This window comes from Lepisosteus oculatus, chromosome 7 (genome assembly GCF_040954835.1).
Source record: "Lepisosteus oculatus isolate fLepOcu1 chromosome 7, fLepOcu1.hap2, whole genome shotgun sequence".
Classification (NCBI taxonomy): domain Eukaryota; kingdom Metazoa; phylum Chordata; class Actinopteri; order Semionotiformes; family Lepisosteidae; genus Lepisosteus; species Lepisosteus oculatus.
Window position 1 is genome coordinate 20,448,806 of NC_090702.1, and position 26,979 is coordinate 20,475,784.

General features: G+C 36.6%; 1 protein-coding gene across 4 annotated transcripts in view; it reads right to left on the bottom strand.

The window, feature by feature from the left end:
• syt1a (synaptotagmin Ia) overlaps nt 1–24,624 on the bottom strand; it is a 310,182-nt gene extending 285,558 nt beyond the window's left edge. For 2 of the 4 annotated variants that reach the window (XM_015352864.2, XM_069192263.1), the window contains exon 1: nt 24,339–24,623. The gene's annotated coding sequence lies outside the window, so the exon portion shown is untranslated. Of the gene's footprint in view, nt 1–24,338 lie in introns of all 4 variants that reach the window. The other 2 variants (XM_006633538.3, XM_015352862.2) reach the window with 2 other exon arrangements.
• Between the last annotated feature and the right edge of the window lie 2,355 nt (nt 24,625–26,979).

Consider the following 26,979-nt stretch of genomic DNA (forward strand, 5'->3'; position numbering starts at 1 on the left):
TTCAGGCAGCTGATCAAAGCACACATCACCTCCTTACTGCCTGACACCTTGGACCCACTGCAATTTGCATACTGACAAAACTGATCAACTGAGCACACCATCGCCACTACTCTACACACTACCCTCTCACACCTAGACAAGAAAGAAACATATGTGAGAATGTTGTTTTGTTGATTACAGCTCGGCATTCAACACCATCATACCCTCAAGGCTTATCACCAAGCTCTGGGACCTAGGACTAAACTCCCCTCTCTGCAATTGGATCCTGGACTTTCTGACAGGCCGACCGCAGGTAGCGAGAGTAAGCACAAATACATCCTCCACCCTGACTCTGAACATTGGTACCCCCCAGGGCTGTGTACTCAGCCCTCTCCTCTACTCCCTATTCACACATGACTGCGTCACCAGGAACAAAACAAACTCTATCATCATGTTTGTGGACAATCATTGGTTAGATCATGAACAGTGATGAGTCCACGTACAGGGAGGAGGTAGAAATGCTAACAACAACCTCTCTCTGAACACCGGCAAAACTAAAGAGCAGATTGTGGACTACAGGAAGCATCGAGAAATAGACCCCACACCCATTCACATAAGTGGGTCTGCAGTGGAGAGAGTGAACAGTTTCAAGTTCCTAGGTGTCAACATCACTGACGATCTAACCTGTACCACAACAACCTCGTACCCAAGACAGAACAGTAGCACCTATTCTTTATCCGCAGACTAAAGAGATTCGGCATGCCATCACATGGCATGCCATCCTTTCCAACTTCTACAGGTGCACCACTGGCTGCATTACTGCCTGGTATGGTAACTGCCAGAGAGCGCAAGGTACTCCAGAGGGTGGTGAAACTGGCACAAAACACTACCTGCTGCGTGCGACCGAACATTGAGGATATCTACTGTTAGATGTCTCAAGAAGGCCATGTCTATCCTTAGGGACCCCAGTCATCCTAACCACAACTTGTTCTCCCTGCTACCATCAGGAAAATGATACCAAAGTATACTGACCAAAACCACCAGGCAGTCCCAGGCAGTAAGACTACTAAACAGCCAACCACAGCAGATGCCTGCAATTACCCAAAAGGCCTCTGGCAAAAAGGCAACCTCCTTGAACTGATGGGGTGCACCAGCACCCTTCTGTCACTTGCACTCCCAGGACACATACGAAGAGCGCTAAATACCCTTAAATAAATAAACCTTGATTGATTGATTGATTGATTGATTGATTGATTGATATCCCCAGCCACTCACTCGTAGAGGCCAAATCTGTATTGCGCTTTTGGTCACTAGACTGACCAAGCTCTTTTCTCATGGATTGATCAGTTTGAGAGGATGAGAAGATGGCCTGCTCTAGGAGAAGTCTGGGTACAGTAGTTCTGAAATCTTTCCAGTGATAGAGATTACGATGCTTCTGGGAAATTTCAACAACTGAGTTATGTTTTTATACCCCTTCCTAGACCTATGCCTCCTCACAATTCTGTCCAAGAGATGTACAAACAGCTGCTTGGTCTTTATGGTAGAGTTTCTGCTCTGATATGCATGAGGAAACTTATGTGGACAGGTGTATTTTTTTCAGAAATTATGTCTTATAATTTACATTTGGACTCAAGTGATCTCACAAGATTAGATCTACCCAAATCCAGTTTGGAAGGTCATAGCAAATGGGATGAATACTTATCAAAACAACACATGTTAGTGTTTTCCTTTAAATAAAGAAAATTTCAAGCATTTGTCATGGTATTACTATTGTTTTCTGTTGTGGGAACATGAGAATTTATTGTGGCATCGTGAAACCCATCTGTATATTTTTGCATCTTTGGTTTAACAGATGAGAACTAAAGGCTTTGTGCTTTTAACTCCAATATTCTTACATTTTAAAAAATGCAGTAGGTCAGTAGTGTTGCTTGAAAGATCCTAGATTCTAAACATAAGAACACATACTGTAACTCATACAGTGAGGATCCACAATTCCTTCATCTTTAATAGGTGGTAGCTAAGACAATTAACTGATAATCACAAGACTGAGGCACAGTTTAGATTGTATTCCTTATTGTTTTAAAGAAAGGTTGCTCTTTTTTTCTAAACATATTCCGAACTGAACTGCACAGAGAGAGAGAGAAGTGATGAACTATGGTGTCAAAGCAGGGTCAATACTGGTTCTTCAGCCCAGACACACTTCCAGAAGGTACCCGTGGGGAACACTCACACAGCTTGTCTCTACTTTCTGATCTTGAACAACGTTTCTATTCAAAGACACACATCTCAAAAATGCATTGATTTTTTTTATTCCCATTCTCTGCAGCTATAAATTCCTATCCTTCGGCCTCTATCTTTTGAATTTATCTTATGTGTGCTGGTATAGCTTCTCCCCTTCCAGCATATATAAACACTAAAAGGACAGCAACAACATTAACATTAGCACTGCCCTAGAAGCCCTTCAATGGACCTTGTAGGGCAAAAGACAAAGAGGCAGCCAATGAGATACATGGCAACAGACTACAGAGAGAAAGAGCAAAAGCAGCATCTGGAGTTTGGACAGCAAAGGTGGTGGTTGCTCAGCTGGAATGGCACTGCCTTATAGTACTATCATGTCTACCACTGGCCAATGCAGAGACATATGAGCATATGACAATGTACATTGTACATTATTGACATTATGCTTGAGCAAATCCTTATAATATTTTGTCATAACATATTATATACAGTATACAGTATATGCAAATACATCTGTGTTTATAGACATTACAAAACATTGAGAGTTACATGGACCTAAATTCAGATTTATTCCATTTAACAAGGATCAAGAACAGATTTTAGTTAACCATTTCATTAATATTCTAGGCATTAAACATTGAATTGATAAAAGCATTCATTAATGCTAAAGTACAATAATTCAATTTTTATAGCAATATTTATTAATTAGTTTGACGTGAGTCTAATTCCTAAAAAAATAAATAAAGGTAGCTTTACATCATGGCCTCCAAAATACATTCATACTGTATCTGCAGTAGCTACAGCTTTTGATAGTTTCAGTGACTAATAAGACAATGAGCATTTTATAATGAATACAAATGAAGAACCTTGCTTTTTACAAAAGTGTGCATTCCTGTCACCTGACAAGTTAACATTCAGTAAAGATAAATTACACATAAAGGTTAAGATGACTTTACTAAGGATCACAGGATGTGTTTGTACACTATTTTTTGCCTTTCTTCTAGCTTTCCTCTAGACTTTCTGACAATGCTTACGGAAACTACTGAATGTACAGTAGTCACATTAATCTCAATTATTGTTTCCAGGTCAGGACTTCTTCAGATGTGCATGGTCTGAAGACTGAACCAGTAAGAACCCTTTTACTGCCTTAAAAATCTATCTGACAAGTGAAAGAATAACATTGCCAACTTTAACGAGATCATTTAGAGAGTGATACAAAAAATATTAACCTCCAACTCCACTGTGAGATGGGACTCATAATATGGTAATATTGCTTGACGCAGACACACACATTACCAGTGCTTTTCTATGGCTTCCAAATGCACATAATTCTTCTGTATTGCAATGAAACATCTGTTGCTTTTTGGTTTCTAAAATGAGATATGCATGTGGTACCATACTGCTATATTGAACAATGTCTTATGATTGCAACCATAGATTTACTTTGCCTGTGTTCATAAACTCCAATGCATCTTATTAACAAGTCAGACCACTAAAAAAGTAAGGTTTGCAGTTTGTCGGGAGTCTAAAATGACAAACCCTTTCAGTAACCTTCTTTGTTCATACATACAGTAATCGTTGTCTCTCCCCAAAGACAGTAATTCACATGGTTTGACCAAATCAGAAATTGGTGGATAGAATTCTTGCTTAGTAAGACATGGACTATTTTAAGGCAGATGGTTGGAAAGTAAGATGTCTTAGATATCAAACAGCAAATATGCATTTCTATCCTCTGTTTATAGAGCAGTCTTAATAGAAATACTTTGAGATGTACAGTACTTGTCTTTGTCATTTTTTTTCTCCCCAATTCATGCAACTTACTCAGAACAACTGGGCAGCCTTGTAGACCTGCTCCAGATGAGAGGCCAGGCATTGATTGGCAAGGTGCCTGAAGAATCTTGTTATCCTAGGAAGGGGGGGGTCCCCTGCAGGGTAGAGTTAAAGCACATTGTGTCAGAGCTTTGACGTTAATGTCCTTACTGTGACTTCTATGTGGGAATACTTTCATGAGCAATGAAAAAAAAAATGTTGAAGAGAAGTGGTACAAAAGAATACGAAGGTATCAAACACAGAAGGAACAGACAGCAAAATTACCCAAGTGACAGTGCCCTTATTCAGAAAGCCCCTGGATTGCCTACTCTCCTGGCACTGGATTCCACACCTCCCAGCAATACCAGCTACGGAGGTGACAAGTACACACAGTGTGCGTGGAAACACAAGAAGAGAATGATTAAAGGTGAGATACCCAGGTGAGGAAATGAAAATAGCTCAGTAAAATTCAAATTAAATTCTGAGAATTGAAGTTCTTAAATTCAGCCAGAATATAAGACGTTTTTGAACTAATGCATTACATTTTCGTTATTGTTACTGAGAAGATACTGTGATGTGGCCAACAGTGTTTTGCTATCCTTGATTTGTTTGGTGTCTTTTTTTTTTTAATTCCTTCAGTTCAGTAACAAGAGGCAACCAAATTTTCGTTCTTCGACGTCCTTTCAGGTGCATCGTCACAAAAGCCACCCATATAAACTTAAGAGGTAACTGCAATGAATATAGTCACCAGTAACAAAAATGGATAACTACCTGCAATTTCTCTTTACAGAAGCCTAGAGTTAGTGACTCATCTCAAATGCACAATTAATGGTATAACAAATGCTGGTTATATCTAAAGCAATTCTAAGAAAAGTACAGTATACAAATTGTAGTAACACTGATAAAGTTACAATTTTGAATATGTTTTACAGTAGTGCAAATAATTATTCATATATACTATATATGAATTTAATTTACATAAAAATTATCTTTTTGATAAATCATTTTTATTCTTTATAAAATATCAAGGCAAGAGACATTCCTAAATACAATTTAATCATTCTATTAGTTACAGCATTTATTTTGTAAAAAATACGAAAACCAGAAGAATGTTATAGGAAAAAAAGGAGAAAGGAGATCTGAATCTGAAATCCGTACTTCCAATACCAAAAACTAAAATTATCCAGCTAAAAACAAAATAACAGAGAGGACAAAAACCAGGCATGCACTCAAGATGTCAGCTACACCCAAGAAAAGCACTACACATTTTGTCCTTATTGCACTTCTGAATCCAAATTAATCTCTGGAGAATGCAGACTCGATATTCATAACTTTTTTGTCACATCATGCTAATTCCCTGTCTTCCTCACTTCTCATTGCTATTCATTTGTTTTATCACCCCCTCACAGACTTCTGCTAATCCTGTGACCTGTCATTTACTGGATTGCTCGAAACCCCAACATCCATTCTACAGCCCCAGAAAAGTCCAGATGCAGATCTGAACAAGTCATTTAAGAAAGAAACTCTTTCTCTATTCTTTCAGGATAACAACCGCAAAACCTTATATGTTGCTGTCAGGTATGTGGTGAAATAAAAGTACCGCTTCAGCGTTATATATGAAACTCCTTATCTAAAGCACATTTTAGTCTGAAATATGGTCTCATTTAATTGAATGAGCAAGGTAGATGCTCAGTCAGCATGAAAGCTACTCATAAATAAAATGAGGTTTAATCTTAGCTTCATGGGAGGAAAGATGAGAACAAAGCTCATATTTGCCACAGATATAGTATCTGTCTTGATGTTGACATTTTATTGTAGCTTTTAAAGGAAGACTGGCATAGTAATGACATTGTCATGGCTTTTTAAATGATGTTGAATGGGGTGAGAATCTATAATTAAAAAACCAGCAGCCTGGCATTGTTCTCCTTGCCTGACATAGAAACAGTTTTCACAAATATGAAACTTTACAATACATTATAAAGTGAAATACTTTATTAAAGAACAAGTCAATGGAAGTTACTGCATTCTTTTGAGTTACTGAGTTTCATTATCATCAAAAACACACTCCATTACATTTTATTGAATAAATAAAAAACAGGGTGACACACTATTTATTTTATGAGAGCAATTGATTATAAATTCTTGTATTGTTTCTTTTTTCAATTTTGCTTAAGTGCTGATCTTTTTATTAATTTATCCAAAATCAAGACACAGATTTATGGCAGCAGATTTATGGCTTATGAACAGATTATTCAAATTGGTGTTTATTTTTAAGGACAAACAATAACCCAATATGGAGATTTTTCTACATCTTCATCTGTTTTCTTTAAGTGCCCTTTCTTATGAGTAGATGTGTACACTTTCTACTCTAGTGTGTAACACTAAAGGGAAGCCAGCATACTTTTACATGAGTAGAAGAGTGGTGCAGTCTCACTGCTGACATGTTAACATGCAGTATGAAAAATGTTTGGCAAAATATTTCCATGTAATTCTCAGTTTACACAATATTCACCAGTCAAAACCTAAATGAACCAGATGTTTGATCCACCTGTCATTTGGAAATATTCCAAACATTTCACTTTATTAGCAGTGTTTAGTTGACTGCATGCATCTTGCATCTACCCAGTGGAACGTTACCATCAGGTACTGTATGGGATGAGGAATTTAGTAATGTTAGGGAGAATGCATTGATTTAATCCAGGTATAAATATTGTCTTGAAAATGATTTCTTTCATCTGTACCCTTCTGTATATACTATATTCAGGCAAGTGATGAACAGAATGTCTTTATGACAGTTAATTTATAATTAATTGAAAATTAATAAAAACTAAGAATTTAAGAACACAAAGTTCTTATCTGAATCATCATTTAGAACACCATTACTGACATACTTAATGTTCAAAATATTTCCTATAAAAAGGACAAGAAAATAATAAAACGTAGTTAGTTGCTCATCAAATTACATGGGGATCAAGACCAGCATCACATGAAAGTGATGCATTATATACCATTTCTATTGAGATATTTGCCATTGTAAAATGGGAGTATGAGATTGCAAAACTATTTTTATCATTCATGAATTGAAAGATAGTCATAACAAATACAAATAGCAACTGTTATTGTTTTTCCATACAAAACTATTGGTTTGGACTGCACAGCTCTCAAAAACACTTGCGGGTTATTTTTTGTATATTCTGTTTGTCAGATCTAAAGTTTGCCATTCACATTTGCAACCTTAGTTGTTTCGTTTTTTTCAGAATCAAGTGAAAAGCAATTTAAAAATAAAAATGTCTAAAGATCGTACACAGTCTTCAAAACAAAATAGCTTCATTTCCTGCATTGTCAGGATAATTCGCTGATGGCTTTCTGTATCTTCCATGCTGGGAGAATGTCATTGGTGTTATAGGTATTAGCTACACATGCTGAGTGTTTGTCTCCTTTTTCATGACAGAGTGCTTTATTTCCACATATTATTATTCTGCCCCTGTTCTCATGGTGCCTTAACACTGTCCTTTCTTACTTTATTAGAAGTAATGAGAGAAGACAGTACAAAATTGCTAATAAACTTTGCAGGAATTGATCTCTTATGATAGTGCCTTCACTTTATGTTAAAATGTCTGCCTGCACTTGTAGACTTTGCTCTGACAGACTGAAGAACAACTAAACTGAAAATATGATGTCCCTATGATGCTGAATGGCTTTTTGTTCAGGTAGATTTGAAACAAATATATTCCCATGACAGGTGCTGATTCTTACCTTTAGAAAGTGTTTCCATTTTATTTCAAAAGAAGAGCTTTTTCAAATGGTAGTGTTCACTGACTGTTTATTTGTCAAGGACATTTAATTAAACTTTCAAGGGGAAACTGTGTGATTTGTTACTTGTTAGAATAATGAAAAATTGTAATGAATTTGCATTTCTAGTTCTGACACACAACTGTGACAATGTGGGCACATCGGACCAGTAGTATAGCAGTGAGCCACATTGACTAGCTGTGATGAACCCAAATTGGAAAATACAAAGAGTTATGTTTTGTACAATACTGTACACCATACTGTAGTATTTCCACTATGTAGTACCTAGAAAGGAATTACTACTTAATTTTAACCACTTGTGACATTTCACTCTCAATCTGTAAACTCTTTCATAGTTCTCATTTATTGAAAACAAAGATAATAACAGTATCTTTGCCTACAGGGCACAAATAAAAGATATATAAAACGCTAATTGAAAAACCACCTGATCCTACCCGTTTAATCAAAGTGAACCCCTTACACCTCTGCAAAAACAAGGTTTAGAAAAGCTTAGTCAATCCATGTTGTGTTTTTGAAAAGGGTTAATGAGAATCTTCTCTGATCTTTGAAGTTTTGCCAAATAAAACATGACACACAAAACATATTGCTTATCCAGAGCTTCCCTCTGGGCTATCAGTTTAATCCTACCATAACTGCAAATCTCCTAGCCTACAAAACACAACCCCTATTAAAGGTTAATTATGTAAATTTAAAAGCAATGTTTTCTTTTGTCTTCAAATGCAACCCTTCTACTTTTAAAATCATCGAAGGGCAATATGATCTCTGCAATTTCTAACATTTCAGATGGATGCTGTAAACGCCCTGAAAAAAAATGTTTATCATCTTCAGCCATGTGATGCTTTATCTCCTAAGCAACACTAACCCCCAAAGGCTTCCAGCAATTAATTCACACAATATCTTGGAGTCATTTGATATAAACCACGACTTACTGGAAATAAAAAAAACATTGTAAAATCTCAGGAAAATGAAAGTATACATTATCATGAACAGAATAAATAAAATGTAAGAAATAACGTCATGGAGAATTCCATTCGATTATTTGAGGAGCTTCTCATCTTCAAAGCATTTTTGCTATTTTTTAGTAACTTCAAAGGAGGACGGTGAATTCCAGAGTAACACATTTTAGTTGTGCAGTTCTGATTTTAAATAATATGTTTCATTATGTTACCTGTGGGGAGGGCCATTCCTATTGTATAGGCTATGTAGGTTTGGATCCCAAGTTGTGTCGCCCTGTCACAGTTAATTAATAGATATAACATATGGGCATGGACAGCTGTTCTGAGAAAGGAGTACAGCATAGAGCAAGAGATCACAGAGAAAAAAAAAGAGGTTATGTTTAGAAGCATAAGAGGAAGCACACATGGGTGTTTGCTTGCTGTATAGAGAAATCTTTAGAATGATAGGATTCAATGGGAAGGAGACTTGGTTGTCATGGTTACAAACAAGGATGTTTGCATCAGAACAGAATGGCAGACACATACATTCACAAGTAGTAATACACAATTACAAGAATTACAAGGGCATATACTTAATATTCATTAAAAACCAACAGGTATAGTCTTACATTGGACACTGTTGTTTCCTTAAATTTCATATCGTTTGAATTAACTGGGATTTTCCATTTAAATAATTAATTCAAAGTGGCAGTGATTTGGAGGCACACAAAATACTGCATCTGGGTATGAAACATCAATGCAGCTGAAGGGTGACCAAGAACTTCAGTATCTATTGTTCTAATAGAAATAGGGAAGAAGCTGCACAAAAGCTAAAACAACATGTTTGAAATTGAACCCCTCTTCAATATGAATAATGACAAAAATGAACAAAGTAATGTAACATTTTGACTCATTTTTGTAGTTTAATAATAGCTCAGAGGTTGCAAGTATAGAAAAATATATTACACGTGTTATACTGTACAGGTAAATAGGGGTGGTGTGGTGGTGTGGTGGCAGGGTGGTTAGCATTGCTGCCCCACAGTGCTGGGGCCCTGGGTTCAAGTGTGGATCTGGGGTGCTATTTGCATGGGGTTTGTACAGTATGTTCTCGACGTGTTCATGTAGGTTTTTGCCAGGTGCTCTGACTTCCTCCCACAGTCACTCCCAGAAAGACATACTGGCAAATTAATTGTCTTCTGGCTCTGGTGTGAGTGTGTGTGTTTGAGTCTGTGTGTGCCCTGTGATGGATTGGCGTTCCATCAAAGGATAAACCTTGCCTGTAGCCTGTAACCCCTGAGCCTGTAGCTTGTTGGGTTAGGCTCCTATCTAGCCCCACAACTCTATATTGGATAAAGTAGTCAGAAAATTGATGGGTGGATGTAAATATATTTACATATATTACAAATGTATTTGTATATACGCATACCTCTATACCCAAAAACTTTTTTAAAGCAATTTGTATTAGGACTGATAACAAAAGTTTGACTTAATGTGAAAGGGATTTAACAGTCTTAGTTAATTTTTTTCCACTTTTTCCTTCATCTGCACAATCACTCCAAAGAGCAGTAGATTTCATTAAGATGAACTCCTAAATCAACACATTCAGCACCATTTAGCTCCAAGAGAGCTCAAACTAGAAAATCAAATAATTTAATATGATGTTCACATGTGCAATAAAAGAATGAAAGGTCATCTGGTTTATTCATGTATCATATAGTCTGGTGTTGAGCTGCAAATTAAGAAACTTTTAATAAGATTTTTTTTCTTTTACAGACCAGTTCAGGGAAGAGGACCTACAGTATGTCAATAATAGCCAGGATCGATAATTCTGAAAAGAACAGTTTGGACAGTATATAGAAAAGAACAGCTTGAAAGTATCAGTTAACAAAAATGCAATTTTAGTATGAAAGTATATGGAATTATCCTACTTGATGACAGATATGATTTACATCAATTTATTACTCGATTGAAACAATTGGTGTCAATTTAATATTTGATCAAATGATTTAAAAAGGGACTTCAAATTGGTTTTGACAAGATAAATCAATGTTGGGTACTCTAAATTCTACATTAAAAACTATTTTAAGAAGCCACAGGCTATAATAAACGTAACCAATAATAAGGAGCTACAAATAATAGTTATATCATGTTTATATTAAGTATGGGATTAACTGCAATAGAATTTTATTTGAAAATACATTTTTTCACATACTAACACATTACCGCCTTTTTAAACTCTGCAGCAGGTGTCACTACTGAAGTGGAAATCTAATAAGTAAATTGATTCTTAAAATGTAGAGAGCTTTACAAAAAAATATATTGGTGCTTTTAGATAATATATTTCAAGGATGTAATTGCTGTGCTACAGTACGTGCAGAATTTTAGAAAACAGTGCGTCAACAAAGTACACTGTTAAGGTTACTTTAGAAGACAATGTACCAAAACAATATATGCTGTCTGGGTGGTTAGAATTAGCCGAAAGTAACTGATTAGCTTTGAATAACAAATCTAGTGCTTCTTTTCTCGCTCTATGATGTGATCTGTTTTGTCTTAGGGAAAGGGGAAGTTTTAGAAGGAGCAAAGCGCTGAGCTTTTTTACAGCGCAACATCTTATAAAAACCCTGTACTGCTTGTAACAAATTGAGTCTCTGGTTGCACTTTGCGAAGTGGCAGCAGGGCTCCCAATATTGCAATATTGAAATAAAGACCTTACTCAGGTGAGAACTCTCTCTTGTGGCTATCTTGATAGTTATATTTCCATGACACTACATATACAATACTGTTACTAAATACCTCAGAAATGCAACTCCATGTTCAAGAACAACATTGTACGAATAAAGGTAAGATTATTTAGCATTTTGTCTAGTTTTGGCTGTGAGATCCTTTCATCTAGGTTTTTCTAAACCCACGTATGGGTCACATGATGCTTTGAAGTCTACACTGATCAATGCCAGGTGTCCACCATTAGCTGAACAAAAGATTTTCTTGCAGAAAAATCTGGAATAGCATATAGGAAATCAGCTATGTTATTTATCAATGGTTTCCTTTGGGGTGAAGATGTGTACCTGTAACTTTTCCCAAAGATGCTCAATACAGTGTGTCTGTGTGTAGTGTTGATCCTAGATTAAAAATTAAAATAGCTCTCGTGACCTTGAGCTTTACAATCAAGGTCTGTTACAGAGGCTGGGGCACAGGTTCCAAAATATTTTCAACAGTAAATGGGCAGCCTTATGAAATCATGACTGACAGCAGTAAGCCAATTTCATCTGAAATTGCACTGCCTGTACCAAAAAAGGTTGTTCCCATGCAGATATCTTTTATCCAGCATTTTCTCCTGTGAACATATTGTCATCACCAAATGAGACACTGAACTGGGAATCAATAGAAAATGACACCTCTTTCCAGTATCTAGGGGGTTATCAAACATTGTGATGAACAGCTTGCAATCATTCACTCTTCTTACACTAACCATGATGATAACATTGTGGACCCCTGTGTAACCTACCAGTAAATCTGATAATTGTAATCAGGGTAATGGGTCTTCCATAATGCTCAATTGTGTCAGCAGCTGTGGCTGTTGCTATGCGGAAACAGTCCTCCAGGTGGTCACTATTGGTTCATTATGTATGGTTCAGTGGGCCTGGGTCACTCACAGGTCCTTCATGTCAGCTGGTAATGCTGCTGTAGTACACTGACAGTAGGATGATTGGCACTCAATGCCACAGTGTCGACATTTTGCCATGTTCCCGCCATCAAAATTCAAACAAATTCTCTTTTCTCGTCTCTCATCAAGCCATAACATGTGGAAGTTTTATTAAAACATATAGATGACTTTATTCATGCAAAGATTGCCTTTGTTTATGCAAACTCACAATACAGTTCTTACTATGCATGGGTGGTCACTCATGTGAATACCTGTAAGTCAATTCACACTGCAAAAGGCATATCTACAATATATAGCATGTTCTATACAGTATGTTTACCACAACAATCTTAATATCAAAATCAAATGTTAATTTGTTTGCATGGTATGACTAGTAATTAAGTTTAAAGAACTGCATTTCTCAAGTTGTCCTACATACGTACACACACATATACAGTATATATATATTGTTCTTGATTATGAGAAGCTATAGAATTGGTGTCTTTAATATCTGCTAAATCTGGCTATATGGAAACGTCTGTATACCCCCAACATGCTGCATTGCTTTCCTACTTCATTCTGTAAGCAGTGTTAATAAGAGTCGGTGTTCTTTTGTTAAATGCAAGTTGTAACAGGACTTTTTATAACTTTAAAATTGTATTGGCATATATTCTGGTATGTGCAGTACAACATTCTTCAGAAATTCAATGTGGGGATGTTTTGAAATTGTTATTGAGCTATAAATTCATAGATCACTTGGTCACCAACTTTTGTGTCCAATAAACAAGGAGTGTCAGTGCTGTTGAATTCTGTTCTGTTTTGGAATAATGTCAAGCATTACAGACCTTGAACACTGTTGCAGAACAATGTTCTCACGTACTGTAGCTGTACTAAAAACTTAAGCCGACAATTTTTAAAAAGAGCCTACCTTATTTTTACAGTTTCCTTTCCCTGTACTCATTCCACTGCCACTTTTACAAAATTATATCCTCAGCATAGAAGAACAGGGTACAAAGAAGGACTAAATATTGGATGGGACACTAGTTTATTGCAGAGCATGGATACTATATATACAAACACCAGTTTACATACCCTGTATATCTCTGGAAAGTGGGAGGAAACAAGAGCATCAGCCAAAAACCCATGAGGATACAGTGAGAAAGGGCAAAACTACAAACAGATGGCATCTCAATTGAAAGTTAAACTCAGGACCTAAGAGCTGTGAGACAGTGCTAAGCAATATGCCACAATGTAGCATTTTAAGGTGTATTAAAAGCAACATTGATTAGTAAAGTCCAGGTAGCCTCAAGGAAGCTCTTTGTCTTTGAGTTTACTTCTGCTCCTCAGGTTAAACTAAGAATCTTAAAAGAAATGTGTTTCTTTGAATAAGCTGTTCCTTACCAGTCCTCAAAGACGGCAAAGAATGCAACACGTTACCGCTACCAACTGTGTCAGCAGGCTTCGAAACATTTTTGCCTCTGAGATCAAGTATCATTATTGCATGCTGGCGTCAGCATTACTTTTAAGAACTCTGAGGATCTGAACATTTCCACCCTGCTGTGATCCAAACAGCCAGTGGGTCAAATCACTGGGAGACAACTGCAAGCTCCTCAAATTCAATTATGCACATGCATATACACATGCCTAAACCTGAACGTATCAATTTACAATACTATTTCATGACATTACCACCTTTGGCAGCCAAAACTTACAAGAACCAATTTTCCCTTTTTTTTCTGAAGATCTCAGACCGTATTATCCTGATGCATCATGGGACATTAAGATGTTTTTTTCCCTAGTTTCAAGGTCAGTGATTTGACAAAAAAATTGAAGAAGGTGGATGAATTAGAGGAATGCATTTCTCAATGTGCTGCTATGATCCGTTATTACATTTATAAAATATTTAGAAGGTCCTGGAGTCTACCTTTGTGACTACATTTGCCCTTTAGTAATAATTAATCACAACTGCCACCACTATTCCATGTCCAATAAACAACCAATGCCAAAAAGACGGAACGGAATGGCATACAACAGAGCATGTCTCAGGGAGCTGTTCCGAATGGAATGTTTATGAATCTTTTTGACTGTGTTCAGTATCTCATAGTTTGAGCAACAAAATCTTCAGATGGAAGGGATTGCCAGGAGGTCTAGCCATTTCCTAGGTCCTGTTAACTCAGGATATTAAAAAGGGCTGGGAAAATGTAATTTCCTTTTGGAGTCTCATTTGATATCATATAAAAAGGGAAGCTGATGTAAAAGAGGTTAATGTTTGTTATTATGATGATATTCTCAATCTCAAGGCACAGTCTGTTGATATAAATTGGTCCATTATTATTATTACCACTATCTATAGCATATACATAATAAGAATGTAAAAAAAATATTTTGCACATAGGCTTTACAGGATAATGATTCTTTCCTATAACTTCACTAACATCTGTGAAATAGGTACGACGTGATGCTGTATTACATCACATTGTTTGACAACAGTATTGCAACTGTAATTGGGTATGTTTTTTATTGCAAAAATAATATACACAGACTTCAGAAATTATTTATACATTCATCTATACATTAGCAAAAATCTGCTTTTCTGGTGAGGAACATGGCAAGCTGGAGCCTATCCCTAGATCAAAAGGTGTAAATTGGAACAGAGCATGTGGCTGTTCCTGCTCTCTGTGGGAAGCCAGTCCATTGAAGAGCCATGGAGAAAGGGACAATCAAACCTTGGCAGCATGGCTTCTGGAAAGGGGTTGATTTATACTAAATGTGCTTCCTGAAACACATACAGTGGATATAAAAAGTCTTCACACCCTTATTGAAATTGCAGGTTTTTGTGATGTAAAGCCAGAAATCAAGATAAATCATGTCAGACATTTTTCTATCTTTAATGTGACCTTGCAACTGACAAAATTCAAGAGAAAAACAAACTACAAAACAATAATTATTAGGAAAAATAATTGAAATTCCTACAACACCCTGGCTGCATAAGTGTGCACCCCGCCATCTAATACTTTGTGGAAGCACCTTTTGCATTTATTACAGACATAAATCTTTGTGAATAAGTCTCCATCAACTTTGCACACCTGGACTTTATCCCACTCTTTCTTGCAAAAAAGTTCAAGCTCCTTCATATTGCCAGGGGATCTCCTGTGGCCAGCTCTCTTTAGGTCATTCTACAGGTTTTCTATTGGATCTGGGCTCTAACTGGGCCATTCCAAGGCTTTCTTTTCTGAAGCCATTCCTTGGTTGACTTGGATGTGTGCTTGGGGTCGTTATCATGTTGGAAGGTGACGGAGGCCAGCAGGTTTTGTGCCAAAATATCTTGATATTTGGAGCTACAGTAGTCATTATCCCATCTAGCTTGAATAGAGCCCCTGTCCCAGCTGAAGAGAAGCAGGTCCAAAGCATGATGTTTCTACCATCATTCTTCACGGTAGGTATGGTGTTCTTTGGATGACGAGTTGTGTTGTCTTTTCACCAAATATATCTTTTAGAAGTTCACCCTTTGTCTTATCAGATCATGAGACATTTACCCACATGTTTTAGGGTGATTGAATGTATTTTTTTGGCAAAATGTAGATGGTTTGGATGTGTTTTGTGAGAAATGGCTTCCGTCTTGCTACCCTACCCCATAGCCCAGACGTGTGCAGAATATGGGAGATTGTTGTTACATGCAAGGAGTGACCAGTACCTGCCAGAAATTCCTGCTCCTTTAATGTTGCTGTAGGCCTCCTGATAAGTTTTCTCCTTGTCCTGTCAACGACTTTGGAGAGCCGTCCTGATCTTGGCAATGTCCCTGTGGTGCCACATTTTCTCCACTTATTGATAGTCTTCACTGTGCTCCATGGTACATCCAATGCCTTTGATATTCTTTTATACCCCTCTTCTGATCGGCACCTTTCAACAATAAAATCCTGTAGATATTTTGTCAGCTCCTTGCGGACCATGACTTTCCTAGTAGGATGCAACCAGGAAAGTTTCAAGGAAATCCTACAGGAACAGCTGGTTTTTATTTGGGGTTAATCAGAATCACTTTCATCGGTGGCAGGCGTATGCTGCTTACCTTTGGACATGATTTTGAATGTGATTGGTTAACTCTGAACACAGCTACAGCCTCCATTATAAAAGGGTGCGCAAACTTATGCACCCAGTGTGTTGTAGGTTTTAAATTTCAATTATTTTTCCTAATAATTAGCTATTTGTTTTTCTCTTTAATTTTGTTGGTTGCAAGGTCACATTAAAGATGGAAAAATGTCTGACATGATATATCTTGATTTCTAGCTTTACATCACAAAAACATGCAATTTCATAAGGGTGTGTAGACTTTTTATATCCACTGTAATATACTGAGGCATTGAATGCTTCTTAGTATATTTGTCTATTTATGGTTAAAAGGCTCAATAAGAATTTTAAAAATATAAACATGATAGTTGATGGGCTAGTTGCCTAACACTTCTTATTACACTCTGAGAACACTGTGTATACAGTGTGTATGTATATATACAGTGTCTTGCAAAAGTATTCATTCCCTTCCAATGATGTCTCATTCCAAACCCAATATTTGTAACCAGCTCTCAGTTGCTCATACTGAACACTTTTATGGGTGAAAGACTTTAAATGTAAGCAAAAACTGCAATCAATCAAAAACTAAAATATGTTTTTGAGCAGTTATGTTATGAATAAAATGCTTATTTAAAAATGTGTGTACATCATTTGAAATTCAACAACATGAGAAATTATTATCTTTTGCGAGATACTGTATCTTAGATATCCCTACAGATATAAGAGAGATGGGTTTTAAAATATACAGTATAAAAACACTTTATGTATACTGTACAGTACAATACGTATTTATAAAGATTTGATAATGCTAAGAGGTAGAAGTGTGCAAATGTGTATTAATGTGCTGACTTTCAGCTATTGATTTTCAGTGTCTTTGCTGATTTAATGTTTGAGCTTTTGAACTTGTGTAATTCCAGTTCCCAGAACAAAAACTACAGTACCTGACATTCAGTAACACTGAAGAAGGCAGCATTAAAACACTTCCTGAAGCAATAAAAAAAGATAAACTGGTTACTGTTACGTGGACATTGACAGGAGCAGCCTAAAATCAACTTAAAAGGACTGAATTGTGAACACCCAAAAAAAATAACTGTGTACAATCTGTGAAATTATGAGAATTTGCTTTTTTCATCACACTGTAGAGACATGGCATCTACAGACATGAATACCAGTTCATTAGCTTCTTCTAGCCTGAGTTACATAACCCGTTCCTATTTTTTTTTAAATCAAGCTCCTGCCTGCAAATGCGCCAGTTGTCTTTTCTTCCATATCACGGCACACAAGAGAAGGCCTGATTAGCTACTACTGTAACTTACAGTATTCAATAAGAATGGGCTATTCCCACGATATAATGGATGGATTCATCCATTTTCTTACTGCTTTATCCAATACAGGGTTGCAGAGGTACTGTATACAGATCATGTTTATGGGAAACAGTAATTCCTCATATTTCATTAAAGCAGCATATTATCAATTTATTTTTATAATATATGTAATTTCTTCAGATATGTGTACTTAATTAATCTAGCCTAAAACCAGGTAGATCCAGTAAGACAGAGCATGGAAAGGTCTGGCATTTTCCTTCACGACAGAATTTCTAATTCCCTCTGTATAGTTATCGGGAACACTGTACGGTAGGACTTACTGTACTATCCCTCAGATAAGATGTTACCAATGTCCTGACTTCCTGGTCAATAATATGCCATAGCACAGTAAATGGAGTAATGTTGGTTTTAACTCTGCTCTCCTTAGCTAAACTCATAGGTTTGCATAATATAGCCTTAAATTCCCCCATAAATGGACAAGTGAAGGCATTTTCCATTTTTACCACTTGATCTACCATGTCATGGGGATGCAGGAGCATAACAGCTGCTGCACTTCACCACAGTGGGTGATACAGTAAATTTCAACAGTGGCTACGTTTTTTTATGCAAAGTGCTTTAGTATTTGTTGTGGTAAAGCGCTACATAAATGAGAGCTAGTAATAATTAAGTAGACACGAATCAGTCACCTGAATAGCTCCCCAGAACATCCATATTACTCATCTTTAACACAGCAATGCAGAAGCTTTTTGAAAATAAACCCTAAGTGAACTCTTTTGATCTTAACTTTGAGGCTGTCAAACCCTGTTTGTGTCTAGCAAATTAAAGTCAATGACGCAGGAAGCCTGCATTTTCAATTTGCATCATTAAAGAGTTGTCCCACTTGCTCCAGAAACTGTATGAACACATGGTTCTTCGCGCATCGCCCTTCGGAGCAACCACAGCAAGCCAAAGCAAAGGGAAGGATTTCAGAAGACGGCACATTAGCACTCGCCTGTAGCTGTTCTTATCGTCTCAGCCAGAGAGTCGTTAATAACAAGGTGCAGCTGTTCACCCTTTTCAACGGCCCTGTTTCTACCCCCTGCATTACTCTTGCAAGAAGTGTAATCACGATATCACTCCATTTAAAGAGGAGTTCCTTAGATCAGAAACGACTTCTTATTAATCCTCCTAAAATATAAATGGTGCACATTTTTATCCATGCCTTGGGTATATTTAGGAACTCAGAGGGTGCCAATTTTTATTTCTTTCTACTAGTAATAAGAAATATTTCAGATTTGTCACTAAGATTAGGTAATGACTGTATCTTATTCATCAACAAAGGTAACCTTAACAGGCCACTGAAAAATAACACTGGGCCTCTATCACTGCAGCTGCCTTATTGATCTTGTAATTTGAGCCTTATCTGTATAGTTTGCCTGAATATGGCTTTAACATCAGGGGCTCCCTGATTACTGATAAAAACAGGCCTGAGTGCACATCCAGTTATTAAAGAAAATAAATGAATAATTCATTCTTAAAGCAAAATTTGCCAGTTTTGCTTACCTAAGTGCTTATTTGCATTGCTGTGATACGTCTGCACAATAAAGGGAAAACAATGAAATTTATAGTACAGTATGTCTCTAGTTACTGTTCACTAATTGTCTAGGCCAAAGCAATGAGTAATTCACTCTTGCTGGCTGACCTCTTTTCTCTTCATGGCATACAGTACCTCTTGTATTTAATAAAGCACAGTCAGAGTACCTCAGGGACTGACACTTTCCAAAATGTATTTTTACATCAAACATTTATAATGCATCCAGGCAGCTCAGCTACATGTACTTTGAATGCTTCAGTAAAACATGAATAATGAACCATGGTAAGATTAGAGTGTTCTTCCAAACCCTGGCAAATTTAGCACTGCAATAATTCCATTTCCTATCTTACAGTATCTCTTGGCTTTTTTCAGAAGAGAAGCAAATATGAATTTCACAGTTTAAAAGGGAACTTGATCGGTTTTCACTGGAACATTAGCCAAGCAAACAGCTAAATATTCACAAGATGTGGAAGCACAGCTCCCTCTTTGGTAGACCTGGAGCAGGCTGTTTCTTTAAGTATTTTTTACATGTCAAGTTTTCCCTAAGATGAAACTGGAATGGCAAATTCAAATTTCAGACAACAAGGTTTTATTAATTTATCACTAACTGAGTAGATGGGTTCTTAAAGGACCCCAGTGTCTTCACGTTTTTAATTCAACAGAGCTCTGGATTGTATAATGAAATGAAGGTATGTTTAATAAGTAAAGGTTAGCATATTTTCTTGGTCCTCATTAGTTGATGTTTTATGTAAATGTGGTATTGCCAGTTGCTTTTCTATTTTTATAGCCATGTGATTTGGAAAACCCAAATACTAATCAGTGCATCTTGTCACTATAACCCCTGTTGCACAAGGGGAAAATAAGAACAAGTGGCATATTGATTTCCACAGTTCTTTACAATGGAGTTAGCACCAATTGCAGAAGCAGCGCATCTCTCATTGACTGCTGGAAGCTCACAGGTGGCTAGCAACTTCCAGGACTCACTGGATGAGCTGCATGGCAAGCTGAAGATAACCTTTTTAGCTCTAGCTCACTAACCTTGGCAGGAGACTAGATGGCCTTTTCATTACCTCATAGGAAATGCCAATCATATGTTCCATCCAGCCATAATATAAGGCTCAATTTGTGTTCTGAGTGATACTCAGGAGCCCACTTTAAAAATTGAAATCTGCCTATAAGTCATGCTGTATTAAATACTCATTATTCACAGGATAGGAATATCAGCTTGACATTAATTAAGTGAAAGGGAAAGTATCTTTATAATTAGAAACACAAATAAATAGCTATTTTTTCAAGGCATGGACAGACACGGACATCCTGAATCTGGATAACTGACTGAAGGTACAATTTGACTTTTAATATGACAACATGTGTGACCTAGAGTATGTCAATTATAATAGGATGTCAATGTCTGTTTTTTTTTCTTTCTCTTTTCCAGTGACAAGAATGACCTTGAAATGTAAGCTATACTCTATAATTAAAATTGATCCTATACTTCTTTCTTGACCTGCACTTAGAATGTTTTAGGGGACTGCATGTGACCAGCCTATAACCCAATCCTTTTTAAGCCATTGATTGGATGTAACTCTGCTGTTTATTGTTTTCATTGTGTAAAGCATTAAAAACATACCACAGATGTGTCAAAACATGCTTATACGCTATTTACTAAGACTTTTAATATTTATTAATGTTGCACACAAACTGAAGAAATAAGTGGCTTTGCAAATGTCCAGTTAGCAAAGCACCTTTTTTTTTTCCATGAGTACAGCAACACATCACTGGGAGTTTCTTCTTCATCAATATTATCATTCCGCAACCTTTACTAACTTCAATTACAAAAAGCAATTTTACCTTAGACTACATTTCAAAAATATAATGCTAGGGTACCCAATAAAACAATAATCAAAACCGAATAAAGAAAATGAACCATATAATAAAACCATTCTGCTACTGTCATTTTCAGAGAGTTAGCTCAGGGAACAGAACGCTTTATAACCAGGAAATTAACAGTTAACTGCCTGTCAAATTACATCTGGTGAGTACAGAAAGATGAATCACCTGGGTCTGCAAATAAGGATCAGCAAGTTACATTTTATTTGCAGAAAACAGAATGACAGAGGTTCAGGAAAAGCGATTACTGATAAAATAAGGGTGGTTGCTCGTTTCAAAAGGAAACTGCAAAATCTTTTTTTGGCAGCTTATTCTGACACAGACAATGTTTTTACATGCAGTTTAATTCCAGGTAGAGAGTAACGTGTAGTTTTAGATGTATGCAGAGAGAAGTGATGAGGTCTTGCAGTAGTTAATGAATTTTAAAGATGATGTGCGACTAAGTAAGCAGCATGTCTACACAAGCAAGAGACGCTAGCTCCTTCACGGAACTCACCTTAATGTAATAATTGGCGCTACAATGACGACTGATGTTAAAAATTAAATGGAGTTTAGAGGAAATCCCTATAAATATTGTTAAAATGTACACTGAAGAGGCAGATTCATGGTCTTATCTATAAATATTTAATAATATAGAAAAATTATTGTCGATTTCAATACAATAACTTATTTTATTAACTTTTCAGAGCATTTTAAGCTGATTTGGATGTTTTCTAAAAAATTGCTATTTTTATAATATGTATGAATGTAAACATGCAGCTGTCATTCTAGAGCAAAAACACACTCTTGAACAAGAGAGAAAATGCATCATAAGATGTGACTTTGTGACCTCGAGGACCAGAGCAACAAATCTAATTACGCAGATGTTAGGAAAAATATACAGTACACACACAATGAAGTAAATAAGTAATAATAACAGAGTAACGACCTGTACACCTTAGATTGACTGCAATGAAGGGTTTCTTTTTGTGGTCCATTACATGGACAGTCATGTCAAGGTCATTTCCTGTTACACTTTTGGTCCTTTCTTGATAAGCGCATTTTGCCTTCTAAATGACAAGTTAACATTTTTACATTATTTACAATTCCCCTCCAGAACCCATTTTTACATGACCAACTCATGTAAAAGTAAGGAAGATTTTTCATATTAAATTGATAAGAATATAAATCCCTTTTATCTATCACACAGGTACTATAAGTGTTATTGCCGCACATTTCCGGATGCTAAATCTCTGGCACCAAAGCATCACAAGGTTGAACTACAGTAAGAGTACTGTTACTGTTTTTTAGTTTTGTATTTCTAATTACCTTTAACAGCAGTACTGTTTATTTCCCATCAGCTGTACTCCAAATGAGTGGTTAATGTCAAAGGACTTGTGCAATACCAGTGGCATTTTTTCCATTGTGCTTCTTCTAACCTCAGACTTTTAAAAGTATAATACAAAATCCTGAACATGGAGTATGCTTACAAGTACATACGGCAGAGAATCAGTTTTCTTTCTACTCATTAATGGGCATTCAGTAAGGGATAAAAACATGACATCCCCCTTGACAATTGAAGGAAATGATTTATTTGGGAACTAACATCTGTCAGTACATTGTGGCCAGGCACTTTTTTGTCTACTGCTCATTCAAGACCGCATTTGAACAGCCTGCCAGCAACATTTACCTGGAGAGATCTCTATACAGCCTGCAATCTGACAGAAATCACTCAGCTGGGTCTGATGAATGATGGTAGAAGGCAGTGTGTATCAGAGCTGATTGAATTACAGATTGCAAAAACTGTCATTAGCATGCTGCCCAATAACCATATTAAAAGCATGTAGGCTTAGAGCCCAAGAGTTTTCCTGGTATGTTTGGCATGTTAAAAATCTCCATAAACTGATTGTCAATTTCATGACTTTATTTAAACACATAAAATATCCTTGATACTGTTTATTTTCTTATTTAGGAAACATGTTTCAATTGTATAGTTTAGACACATCCAGGATCTGTTATGTAAGTACTGTTACTGTATTATGTAAGGCAGCTGTGCAGTTACTTGCAATGTCGGCAAATGTTCATAGCAACCGCTATCATGCCACCTATGAATTGAAGTAATATACAACAGAAAACAAAGACACCATTTCCTTACTATTTTATCGTTTATCAACGTGCAGTAACATAGGGAAATGGCAAACCCAAACTTAAAGATGTAAACTGAAATAAGGCATTTTAGGACTTACTGTGTTAATATTTGCAGATCATGAAAAAGTTTTTACTATTTTAGTTTTAATATGTAAAAACCTGGCAATTGAATTATCTTGTAAAGACTAACAGAGGAGAACCCCACACTACAAATACTGCAGTTCAGGAATACATGAACAAAAGCATATACAAATATCACTAGCGTTACATTTTGTAATCACACACATATCCAAATGAAATTTGGTATTAGACTGTCAAAGGAACAGCTCCATAATCTACAGTACCCCAGCAACAATGTATTATTTCAGTTTCATAACAACAGTGTGGATTAATATGATACATTTCCAATTGTGGAAAGAGGCAAGAAAGAGGACAAACTGGTAAGGTGGGTTTATTTCAGTTTACAAAGGTGTTAATTTGAAAATCAATATTTTTCTAGCCTAAGCAAGTTGAGTAAAAGATAAGTCCATCATATCTGAAAGCTGTTAAAACAACCTTCCCACTTTATCTGATGGTATGGACCAAAGGATTAGTTTCCCTGGCTGCAATCTGAAAGCAGTTGTGTGGTGCTCCAGGTCGACTGTGTCTTCCCACGCACTCAGTGCTTTATTTGAATAAACAAGAGCACAGCCTAAACATGACTCTCGTGAAGGGGTAGTCCCAGCCAATAACTACAATAGTATAGTACAACGAAATCTCCTACCCACCCACACACTCCCCTCCAAAAAATAATGAAGCAAAACCACAAACAATTCAGTGAAGGCACTGGGTCATAAAGGATGACAAATATGAGCACACAGTTAAGTAGACTTCCTGTACTTCAGTAACAGAAAACATGACTTCCATGGCACCAAAGGCTGAGAAAGAGAACAGGATCTTACCTGGAATTGCTGTCTTTGTGGTGCAAATTGGGCTCTAGATGGTTGCCTTTTAAGGTAAGATGCAATCTGGAAACATGGAATAAAAGGTGATGTCTTGCCAAAGAAAGTCTTGCTGCTGCCTGTATGTTCTGGCCAGCCTTCAGGGAGCCTTTACATTCGGCGCTGTGTTATCCCCTATTTGAAAAAAAAAAGACACTGGATTTATCTAGCACTGGGAAGGGAGAGAGGGGGAGAAAGAGAGGGAGAGACACTAGACTGTTTAACAGAGCATCATCACGCTGCAGTTTCTTCGGAATCCCTCCAGTGAGAGAGGGCCTGCATCACGGAGTCCTTGCCTGTGATTGGCTGAGAGCAGGGGAGCTGCCTGGAATATCTAATCTGGCAGCAGTAAACTAGGATGACCCTTTCATCTTGCATTAGCATCCCATACGCCCGGTAGCAAGGGCCCCTGCGAATGACAATCAAGGACATCAAATAAGCACTTTTCCTCTGGGATGTGAGGGAGGGGCACATCCTAGCAACCTCAGCCACTCCTTCAGTTACACAAATGCACTGAGGTTTCATTAGAGCCCAGGAAGGGACACTGCCATGGCAAGATTTCCCAAGGGAAGAGGGGAATATCAATAATAAAACATGGACAAACATACACATGAAAAAAAATGGACCCTGTGTTGAAAGAGCTTGATTTATTATTTCATGGAAAACAAGCTAGACTGGAACATACACCTTTAACGTGTTGTGTCCACAGATGTCCTTTCTTCAACATCTGTGAGGAATATCTACCAATTAGTCGCACAGTACTGTGTATCCTTTGAGATCTTATTTATTGGCAGCATCTTGCTTCTATTCGAAGATGAGAAAATAATAATCATATACTCTCCTCCTCACTCAAAAGCCCTGTTACAACAGGTAGAGATCCAGTGAACTACAGTATAGTTTCTTCAGTTTTATCTTCTTTCTGACATTGATTAGCGAATAACTATAATAAAATGTATATAATCAAATAACAGAAAGAAAATTAAGTCTTCCTGTTAATAAATAGGGGGTTGACTTTCATTACGAAGCCATTGTATTCTTTTTTGTTTGCTTTGTTGTCACTACGATGTAAATCATTCTTTTTTCTTTCTCCTAGGTGAATACTGTACAGCAGCAGTTTGAACCATTTCAGGTTTTACAACAGGCACCAGTATACCAGCTAACACATGGCAGTGTATATGTCATGATTGCTAACTTACTATGAGTTAATCCAAATTTATCAGGTCTTAGAATTTTAAACCGGAGATGTAGACACTTCCTCCTAGAGCCTGCTGTTTGTAAGACTGGGAAAGAATAAAACTCCTACGCCATGTGAATATTATTTCCATCCAACGAGAGAGCTTTAATAATTATCAAGTGTGGATTTGGTCAAAGATTAGTCTGACCAGCACTGATTAGATAAGTCACTTTGACTTCTGTCTTCAGTGTGTTACAGAGCTTTTCATTGCTTTGAAGGTTCCTCATTAATGTGAGTCCAAGTGCTCTTTCAGAATACAAAAGCAGGCACCAGCATGTTCATTTCATTCACTATATAAATAATAGAATACTGCAATTTTTTCCTAATGCATTTTTATTTTATTGTAGCAATTGTAAAAGAAAAAAAAGAACTGACCAAATTGCAAGAACAAGAAACAGGCTACACTGGACATCCTAAATGTATTAAAGTACGAGTGTCTGAGTTAGATGCATAAAATCCTCTGAGTAATTCTAGAGGGATTTGGAGCAAATAAATAGACATGTAAAAGCTATCATGGAAGCTTAAGCAGGAGGGTCCTTCAGTACAGTTCCATTCCCTTATTCAACAAACCCTAAGGATATTCCCAACTTTGATAGATTAAAACAAACACTGATTTCTTCAAAAGAAGAACAAGCTCCAATCAGCCCAATGGGAGATATACCTCCTTTTTATGTATATCAGTATGGAACCGCTTCATTTTTTCATAAACTGAAACAAAATCCTTTTCATTCTGTAATATTTTATACAGCACTGTCCTTCTTCCAAGGCATACAGAAAACAGAACATTAGACACAGATTCACTTCAAAATACAGGTACATTAATTACAGTGTACTGTACTGTATATAGAGTACACTTTAATACTTTGTAATTATGTAGCATTTACAGTACATATTAAAGTACATTTATTTCTATATCAATCCAATGACAATACTGTAACTGCATTATGAAATTATTAACCTACTGTACACAAGTTACTGCTATAGAATAGTATGCATCTTTTGCTTTGCATCATGACGTCATGAAAGGATCTTGTACATTTTTAGGGAAATTAAAAATAAATTATACTCATTGATAATTTTTCACAAAGTATTTTCTGTTAAAGTGGATGGTAAGCATTAATGATCTGATGTGGTTCCAAGTGCTCTGTTGAGCTGAACAGATAAAACAGTTACATTTAGCACTCATTCCCATTATGAAGAGTAACCAGCGGTAGGCTAAAGCAAACACTCTATTTGATTAACATGATCACATGGCGCATGTTGGCAGGTACAGTATGTGATTTTACAGATGGAAGCCAAAGGTGGCAAAGAATAGTGTGTGAAAGATCATTTACAGTAGATAGATCTTTTCAATATATTTGGATAGAC